Raw genomic sequence first — 10,678 nt, 5'->3', positions numbered from 1 at the left:
GCAACCTCCGCCTCCCGGGTTCAGGCAATTCTCCTGCCCCAGCCTCCTGAGTCGCTGGGATTACAGGCACGCGCCACCATGCCCAGCTAATTTTTTGTATTTTTAGTAGAGACGGGGTTTCACCATGTTGACCAGGATGGTCTCGATCTCTTGACCTCGTGATCCACCCGCCTCGGCCTCCCACAGTGTATTGATTTTTTTTTGAAGGGTTTTTTGTGTCTCTATCTCTTTCAGTTCTACTCTTCTCTTAGTTATTTCTTGTCTTGTCTCCTGTTAGCTTTTGAATTTGTTTGCTCTTGCTTCTCTAGTTCTTTTAATTGTGATGTAATGGTGTCAATTTTGGATATTTCTTGCTTTCTCCTGTGGACAATTAGTGCTATGAATTTCCCTCAAAAGACTCCTTTAGCTGTGTCTCAGATATTCTGGTATGCTGTGTCTTCATTCTTACTGGTTTCAAAGAAGTTATTTATTTCTGCCTTAATTTTGTTATTTACCCATTAATCATCCAAAAGCAGGTTGTTCAGTTTCCATGTAATTGTGTGGTTTTGAGTAAGTTTTTTAAATCCTAAATTCTAATTTGATTGCATTGTGGTCTGAGAGACCACAAAACATATTTGTTATGATTTCCATTCCTTGGCATTTGCTGAGGAGTGTTTTACTTCCAATTATGTGGTCAATTTTAGAATAAGTGCTATGTGATGCCAAGAAGAATGTATATTCTGTGGATTTGGGGTGGAGAGTTCTGTAGATGTCTGATATGTCCACTTGGTTTAGAGCTGAGTTCATGTCCTGAATATCCTTGTTAATTCTCTGACTCATTGATCTGTCTAATATTGACAATGGGGTGTTAAAGCCTCTTATTATTGTTGGGGGTCTAAGTCTCTTTGTAGGCCTCTAAGAACTTGCATTATAAATCTGGGTGCTTCTGTATTGGGTGCATATATATTTAGGATAGTTAGCTCTTCTTCTTGCATTGATTCCTTTACCGTTATGTAATGCCCTTCTTTTTCTTCTTTGATCTTTGTTGGTTTAAAGTCTGTTTTATCAGAGACTAGGATTGCAACCTCTGCTTTTTTTTTTTGTTTTCCATTTGCTTGGTAAATATTCCTCCATTGCTTTATTTAGAGCCTATGTGTGTCTTTGCATGTGAGATGGGTCTCCTGAATACAGCAAACCGATGGTTCTGGATTCTTTATCCAATTTGACAGTCTGTTTCTTTTAATTGGGGCATTTAGCCCATATACCTTTAAGGATAATATTGTTATGTATGAATTTGATTCTGTCATTATGATGGTAGCTGGTTATTTTGCCCATTAGTTGATGCAGTTTTTTTCATAGTGTCGATGGTCTTTACATTTTTTTGTTTGTTTTTTGCAGTGGCTGGTACCAGTTTTTTCTTTCCATGTTTAGTGCTTTCTTCAGGAGCCTTTTAAAAAGTCTCTCAGCATTTTCTTGTCTGTAAAGGATTTTATTTCTGCTTCACTTAATGAATCTTAGTTTGGCTGGATATGAGATTCTGAGTTGAAAATTCTTCAAGAATGTTGAATATTGGCCCCCACTCTCTCCTGGCTTGTACGTTTTCTGCCGAGAGATCCACTGTTAGTCTGATGTGCTGCCCTTTGTGAGTAACCTGTCCTTTCTCTCTGGCTGCCCTTAACATTGTTTCCTTCATTTCAACCTAGGTGAATCTGTTATGTGTCTTGGGGTTGCTCTTCTCAAGGAGTATGTTTGTGGTGTTCTCTGTATTTCCTGAATTTGAATGTTGGCCTATCTTGCTAGTTTTGGGGAAGTTCTCCTGGATAGTATCCTCAAGAGTGGTTTTTACCTTGGTTCCATTCTCCCCATCACTTTCAGGTACACTAATCAAACATATGTTTGTTCTTTTCACATAGTCCTATATTTCTTGGAGGCTTTGTTCATTACTTCATGTTCTTTTTTTCTCTAATCTTGTCTTCATGCTTTTTTTTCATTACGTTGATCTTCAATCTCTGATATCCTTTCTTCCTCTTGATCAGTTCAGCTTGATACTTGTGTATGCTTTATGAAGTTCTCATGCTGTGTTTTTCAGCTCCATCAGGTCATTTATGTTCTTCTCTAAACTTCTGATTTCAGTTAGCAGTTCCTGTAACCTTTAATCAAGTTTCTTAGCTTTCTTGCATTGGGTTAGAACATGCTCCTTTAGCTCAGAGGAGTTTGTTGTTACTCACCTTCTGAAGCCTACTTCTGTCAATTCATCAAACTTTTTCTCCATCTAGTTTTGTTCCCTTGCTGGCAAGGAGCTGTGTTCCTTTGGAGGAGAGGAGGCATTCTGGTTTTGGAATTTTTAGCCTTTTTTGGGCTGGTTTTTCCTCATCTTCATGGGTCTTTGCTGTTGGTGACTTTCAGATGGGGTTTCTGTGTGGACGTCCATCTTGTTTATGTTAATTCTATTCCTTTCTGTTTGTTAGTTTTCCTTGTAACAGGCCTCTCTTCTGCAGGTCTGCTGGAGTTTGCTGGAGGTCCACTCCAGACCCTGTTTGCCTTAGTATCACCAGCAGATGCTGCAGAACAGCAAAGATTGCTGCCCGTTCTTTCCTCTGGAAGCTTCGTCGCAGAGGGGCACCTGCCAGATGCCATCCAGAACTCTCCTGTATGAGGTGTCTGTTTACCCCTGCTGCGGGTTATCTCCCAGTCAGGAGGCACATGGATCAGGGACCCACTTGAGGTAATGTGTCCCCTTAGCAGAGTTTGAGCGCTGCGCTACAGGATCCTCTGCTCTCTTCAGAGCTGACATGCAGGAATGTTCAGGTCTGCTGAAGCTGTGCCTACAGTTGGGGCCCTTTCTACCATGTGCTCTGTCCCAGTGATATGGGAGTTTTATCTATAAGCCCTGACTGGGGCTGCTGCCTTTCTTTCAGAGATGTCCTATCCCTGTGGGACGAATCTAGAGAGGCAGTCTGGACACAGTGGCTTTGCTGAGCTGTGGTGGACTCCATCCAGTTCAAAGTTCCTGGCAGCTTTGTTTACACTGTGATGGGAAAACCACCTACTCAAGCCTCAGTAGTGACAGATATCCCTCTCCCAACCAAGCTGGACTGTCCCAGGTCAACTTCAGACTTCTGTGTGGTCAGTGAGAATTGAAAGCCAGTGGATCTTAGCCTGCTGTGCTCCAGCGGGGTGGGATCCACTGATCAAGACAATTTGGCTCCTTGGCTTCAGCCCCCTTTCTAGGGCAGTGAATGTTCTGTCTCTCTGGTGTTGCAGGCACCACTGAAGTATGAAAAAAGAAAAAAAAAAAAAAAACTCCTGCAGCTAGCTCAGTGTCTGCCCAAATGGCAGCCCAGTTTTGTGCTTGAAACCCAGGGCCCTGGTGGTGTAGGCACCCGAGGAAATCTCCTGGTCTGAGGGTTGCAAAGACCATCGGAAAAGCCTGGTATCTGGGCCAGAATACACTGTTCCTCATAGCACAGTCCCTGAAGGCTTCCCTTGACTAGGGGAGGGAGTTCCCTGATCCCTTGCACTTCCCAAGTGAGGCGACACTGCACCCTGCTTTTGCTTGCCCTTTGTGGGCTGTACCCACTGTCTAACCAGTCCCAATAAGATAAACTGAGTATCTCATTTGGAAATGCAGAAGTCACTCACCTTCTGTGTTGATCTTGCTGGGAGTTGCAGACCAGAGCTGTTCCTATTCGGCTTTCTTGCCAGCCCTCAGTACATGATTAATATACACAACTTTTATTTGTTAATTAAAAAATACATAAGTTTTAAAAAAAGAATAGTCTTTCTATTTCACTTCTAAGGACATCATAATTAAACTCGCTAATTCCATGGGTCTGGGCAAGTCAGTTGTGAGTTAACCTATTGGTTCACTAGTTTTATCACTTAAAAATATTTGGTATGAAGTTATTTCTCAAGTGGAATTGTTCATCTCTCTCTCAAACCTAGTCCTACTTTGTCTAAGCTTTACTATTTTCCTCTGCATGTGAAGAGGAATTTATAATTGGATATGGGCACAAACAACTGTGTGTAGAATTATTTTATATTAGAATTAAGATGCTTTCTTCTGTTTTGTCTCTTATAATTCTTTTTTCTGTGTTTTGTCTCCATGCCATTTTTACATGGCTGTGTCTTTGAACTCTGAGTGCCTCTTGAGGACCAGGTGTCTTTTTTCTCTCTGCTGTATAAGCATTCAGTTCCAAATATTTAAGTGGGCATGGGGAAATAATAAATAAATTAGTTAATTAATCTTAGAACTTAAATTTGTCATGTGTATTAATTGTACATTTTACCATGAATTGAATAAATATTTAAATACATGCATGAACTAATGGATAAAGAAAAGTGCAAGTATTAATTAATGTATTAATTTGATTCTAATAGGACAATATAAAGATCTGATTTGTTTGTATTTAATTAGCAAGTCATTATTCCAGCATTATATATTGTTATAGCAGTAGCCTTCAATTTAATCATGGCTGTCTGTATCCATGCTCTTGAGAAGTCTAAAATCCATTTACACTTGGCTGGGTCATGTGACTTGCATTGGCCAGCGAGCACTGGAGTAACGGTCAGTGTGACACAAGGAGGGACTTAATGTGCTTCTGCTTTGGAATATACCTTACAATGCTGTTCCTGTGAAAACAATGAATCACTCCCATGTGAATGATTCCCAGGCTAGCCTGACAGTCATAGCCACAGATGATAGGGAGCAGTGACCCCCAGACCCTTGGGTTAGTTCATTCTTGACACATCAGCCCCAAGTTGACTGATGGCGATGTGTACACTCAAATATTACCAGTGGAAAAACCACCCAACTGATTCAAACACATACTGACAGTGCACAGAAATGATTCTTGTTTTCAGGCATTGAGTTTTGGGGTAGGTTATTTCACAGGGAAAGCAAACAATGAAATCCAACTGTAAATTAATTGTTACCACAATACCTCAATCTCAGTTGAGTGTAAGGATTACCATTTGATATTATTTATTAAATAGGGTCTAATCATTCTAGATGTTAGTATCCTTACATTTGTTTTTTTTAGTGCTGCTTTTAGGGAAATTCTAGAAACCTTTCCCAAATCAATGCCAGAAATGAGACATTTTTGTATGAGATATGTATTTGTTATGGTCTTATGGATTCTGTTGTCTCTAGTGAACCAATAGGTTAACTCACAAGAAAGAAGACAACAAATTAAAATTAGTGAATACTCAACATATTACATAGACTATCAGCAGGATGTTGTTTTGTGCAAGCATGTCTATGATTGTGATAAATTAGAAAAACTTACAGTGTATAATGGATCTGAAACTTGAATTTACTATTTTATGTCTCTGTTTATTCTATATGTTAGAATGCAGCAATGATTAGTATTTGATCTAAGGTGTATCAGATTTTCTCCTTGACTTTTTGCAACTTAACTTTCATAATATTAGTCAAGATTGAAAGGCAACTTGAACAATTTCTTGAAATGAAAATAGCATCATTTATAGAATATCTCTTAGGCATTCACAACTGCCTGAAGTAGTCATCTCTAGAATTACCTCCTCGTGGTCTATCACCTCTAACACAGTGAAATAAAAGGCCAGATAAAAATTCAATCCTGTGAAGAAATATTTCCTTAGGGAATTGTTGCAACTGTGATTATTGTGAATAGTTGAATAGCATTAAATCTTAACTAGAAACAAATGTAGGATTTAAAAATAAATTCTCACTTTGACATATGCTAAATAAATTCCAAAGTTTGGAAGCTTGTTTCCAGTCCATCAATCACCTTTCTTGAGTGCCTGCTGTGCAGGGAGCATCACACAAGTTCAGTGAACATCTATTACACAATTTGATGATAATGAGTGTTAAAACTTACTGGTTTCCCATGGTGATTTTACATATCTTTCATTCCTTCTAATCTGTCCATACCGTTCACATTCCATTTTATCCTCCCAGAACTTCTGCTTCTGATTCTAAATCCCCCAAAGTGAAACTAAACATTTCTTCAAAAGAATGGTAGCTCAGTTATAGATATATTGAGCCCATTCTTCTAAGGCCTATTTTAGCAACATGTCAAATCATTTAAAATGGGAAAAATGATAGATTGGGCTTATGAGGATGAAAACAATCTGGAAGATTCCAGGATGGTTGAAATTCTTTAAAATCTATTAAATGGAAGTGAAACGACACTTACTATGAATATTCCATGTAACACAAGTTAATTTTCCTTTCTTTTTATGGACATTTATTACTCATTTATTTCATGATCATTTATGAATTTTTTTCATTAATTACAAATAAGACATGACAGGATCACTGTTTTATACCCACCCCTTCATACAGTCCTTCCAACTCTATTACAGCAAAACTCAGATGTTTACTTCTTGATTTAGAGTAATGCCTCATTATCAGCATCAGGATTATGAATCTGATTAAAATATTAAAATTTTAAATATTTAACCTTATTAAAATTTTACTAATTTGTAAAACTGTCAATAATTTAAATATATATTTGATAAAATAAAAAAAATTACATTTTTCTTTTTCAAAGTAGTTGCAACCTAGCTCCCACCTTAATTATGCCTTGTTTTTAAGATAAAGGGCAAATTTTTAAAAGAAAATATTAATAATTGCATGAAAGAGTCACAACATACTCTTAATGCTTAATTTTCATGTGTATTTAAAAACTAGAAATATTTTTTATTTTAATTAGACAATATGGTGTTATTAAATTTGTGGTCAACTATTCTCATATTGTTAAAAAAAAAAACAGTTCACATTTGTAATCCAAATGTTTTTCAGGTTTCCATTATATGATTAAAATCATTGATCTAAAAAAGTCCAGTTAGTTCTTTCTTAGTATCCTTACCTTAAAAGTATATTAACAATTATTTAAATAATTTATTCTAATCTGCATTCAGTAAAAAAAGAACCTTACCCTTGAATTAAAAAATTTGTACATCTGGATATTAGCACTTTCTTTGAAAAATGAATTATACATTCATTTAACAAATATTTGTTCATCATCTGCTATAAACTCAACACTATTTCATCTAGAAAAGTCATTTTTTTTATCAGGAATGCGTATTACTAACTCTGAAAATTCAAGCCACATGGAAAAGCATTTTTGAAAGTAAATTGTAGAACAAAAACCCAGGAAATTTTTGCTAAAATTAGATATCACAAACTGTCATAAATGTGTACTTGGAAAAAAAATATGCATTTTATTAAAAAATAGAAATAATTATTCTTGTCTTTTTGATATCAGTGAATTGAAGTCAGGGTAAGGATATATAACCTTAGAGTTAGTCTGACGTGGCTGTGAATAATATTTACATAGTTCTAGAAGTGTAAATGTTGCCATTTACAACCTATAAAAGGATCAGTGTTGGAAACACTTGGTTATGGTTTCAGGAAAGAAAGATTCTAGCAATGTGAATCACATAAAATAGAAGAGGGTCTGTTGGGGGTTGGGGGCTAGGGGAGGGACAGCATTAGGAGAAATACCTAATGTAGATGATGGGTTGTTGGGTGCAGCAAACCACCATGGCACATATATACCTTTGTAACAAACCTGCACGTTCTGCACATGTATCACAGAACTTAAAGTATAATAATAAAAAAGAGAGAAGGAATACATTCATAAAGAAAAGAATTTATGAAAGTATTAAAACCTTTATAGTATGAAGACATGATGAGTTAAGAGACACTGTCATAAGTTAATGGGACAATTAATTTTTTAATTAAGATAGGAAGGTAATCTACACAAAATAAATATAGTACACTATTGACTGTGGAAGTATATCATGGGAAAATAGGGCTTAATATTGATTAATTGTTTTCTCTATCTTTAATTGTTGAGCATTAATAGATATTTTTCTAAAATTGATAAATTCAGAAATAGAGATGTTAACACATGATAAGGAATTATGTGGAAATCATCAGAAATATTAAAGTGACAGAAATGGAATGAGTTGCTACTAGGAGTGAGATTGGAGGTGCCTTAAAATGGACTATAATATTTGATTAGATACCATCTGTTTATATTACTTTTTGTTTCAGATATTATTTTAAAATAAAGCAAGACAACAAATATTAACATTGAAGTATATTTACATAATTTTAGTTTTCTTAAACTTTTTTCAAAACTTCCCAACCCTTCCTTCCCACCAGTGTAAACATGCAAGGCAAATCTATTGTTTATTAGTCAGAAATATTGTCAACAAACTTAAAGGCATCATTCAAATTATCTTTTATGCTAACCAAAATAAATATTATAGACTTATTTGAAGTGATTATAATAACATTCCAAGGGAAGAAGAGACTGATTTGCCTCAATTATTTCCCTAGAGAGTGTATTTGCAAACACTTTGTTCTGGGTAATTATCCTTTTGGGAAGCACACTAATTCAAGCAATTTTGAAATACAGACTTTTCAGTTATTAGGTTATATTTTCACAGGACTAAGAATCAACTGATTTGCACTGTGTTTTTATGTGGCAAACATAGAAAACATGTTTTATTGGTCCTAACTTATAATTGATTATAAGGCGCACTAAGCAAAAAACAAAAACACTAAAAAAAAAAGGCCCCAGGTAAATTATGACCTGCTATTAATTATGAATCACGTCAGTATTTAATAGAATATAAAAGTTAAAATATAAATTTAGAATATAGTGTTACAAAATACTGTATGTGGAAAATCCTTCTTTTCACAGACTTTTTCAAAGCATGCCTCCCCATAGAAATACAGTGCTCCACAAATTCTAGCTACATGTATAATTCTAAATTTGTATAGTAATTACTTAAGAAGTAGAAAAAAATGAGGAAATTAATTATATTATATTTCATGTAACCCATATATTAAAAAATGCCATTTCAACATTTATCCTATGTAAAAATACATTAATGCATCTATATATCTTAATTTTTGTACAAAGTTTTTGAAATATAATGTCTAGTTTATATTACGGTGCATTCTCATTAAGAATAGCCATATTTTAAGTGTGTCATAACCACAGGTAGTAGCTAACGTATTGGACAGTACCAATGAAGATCAGTTCCATCTTTACAGAAAATTCTATTGAACAGTGCTGACCTGGAGGAGAAGTGAAAATAAAATAGACATTAATAATAAAGTATGATAAATGGTATACAGAGAAGAGGCAACAAATTCAGTCCTGGGTGTTAGGAAGTATTCCTAGAAATGACATCTCCTTATTCTCCATATAATTTTTGAAATTTATATATTTATATTCATTGGGGTAAAAGTTCTTCCAATTATTATTAGCAAAGGTAATTTATATTTATGAATCTAATTAATTTCCTAATATAAATTAGTCAAATGTAGCATTGATGCACTAGAAAAACAAATCATATATGAGCAAAACTTTTCAGTGTTTCAAAGATGGTTTCGTTCAAAAGGTGAAGAGATAGCCAGCTCTGGTATGATTAAGTTTGTTGATATTATCTGGCCAGGTACAGCGGCTTACACTTACTATCCCAGCACTTTGGGAAGCCAAGGTGGGAGGATGACTTGAGCCCGAGAGTTCAAGACCAGCTTGGGCAACATATTGAGACTAATTTCTACATATTAAATTAATTAATTAAAAAGATGGTCCATATTATCAATCTGAAATATAATGATAAAATGATACAATATTTATGACATTTCTCATAAGAGAGTTTTCACAGTGCAATATTCCCTCCTTATTTGTGGTTTTACTTCCCTTGGTTTTAGTTACTCACCATCAACCACAGTGTAAAAACACATAATGTATAGTAAGACATTTTGAGAGGAAGAGATCACATTAATATAACTTTTGCTTACAGTGTATTTCTATAATTATTTTATTAATTATTGATATTAACTTCTTACTGTGCCTAATTTATAAATTAAGATTTTTATTGTAGATATTTATGTATATGAAAAACATACACAGGGTTCCATGCACATAGGAAAAAAAACATAGAGGTCAGTGCTATCTAGTTTCAGGCAACCACTGGAGGTCTTGAAGTATATCTTCCACAGATAAGGGCAACTAACATATATTTTTGTGAACATTACAGTATGTTCAGTTAAGGGAAGTTGTGTTTAACCAGGCTTGCGAAGTTATTTGAAAACATTACATCTATAGTAGATAATAGAATTTCAGTGATGTAGTACTCTTGTATTTTTCTCCAGGCAAAAAGCCACATTGCACACGTGTGTGAAAACATGTATATATGTGTGTGTGTATGTGTTTAAGCTAACACATGCCAGAAACCAGTCTTGAAAGCAAGGATAAGATGGGAACTTGGCTGATGGGATCTCACTGTGGTGATTATTATAGTTCACCAAACTGTACGATGCTGGAAAAACCAGTTTCTGTAGTGTCTTTTAAAAGTGTGTTTGTCTAAATTACTTTGATGATTGCCAAATGTGTTTTCTCCTACTGTATACTAAAGCAAAGTGCTTACATAGAAAGTGACATATCTCCCTTACTTTCCCTAAGAAAATGACCATTATTGGCCGGGCGCAGTGGCTCACTGTTGTAATCCCAGCACTTTGGGAGGCTGAGGCAGGTGGATCATGGGGTCAGGAGTTCGTAGACCAGCCTGTCCAATATGGTGAAATCACTAAAAAGTACAAAAATTAGCCGGGTGTGGTGGCACACGCCTGTAGTCCCAGCTACTTGGGAGGCTGAGGCAGGAGAATCACCTGAACCTGGGAGGC

At 35.5% G+C, this 10,678-nt stretch overlaps 1 pseudogene; it reads left to right on the top strand.

Annotated features, from left to right (window-relative positions):
- Window positions 1–4,097: 4,097 nt before the first annotated feature.
- LOC108296826 overlaps window positions 4,098–10,678 on the top strand; it is a 9,962-nt pseudogene continuing 3,381 nt past the window's right edge.

The sequence above is a fragment of the Cebus imitator genome, unplaced genomic scaffold (genome assembly GCF_001604975.1).
Source record: "Cebus imitator isolate Cc_AM_T3 unplaced genomic scaffold, Cebus_imitator-1.0 Scaffold742, whole genome shotgun sequence".
NCBI lineage: Eukaryota > Metazoa > Chordata > Mammalia > Primates > Cebidae > Cebus > Cebus imitator.
The sequence above is the reverse complement of the archived record's forward strand: the minus strand, read 5'-3'. Positions and strand labels throughout refer to the sequence as shown.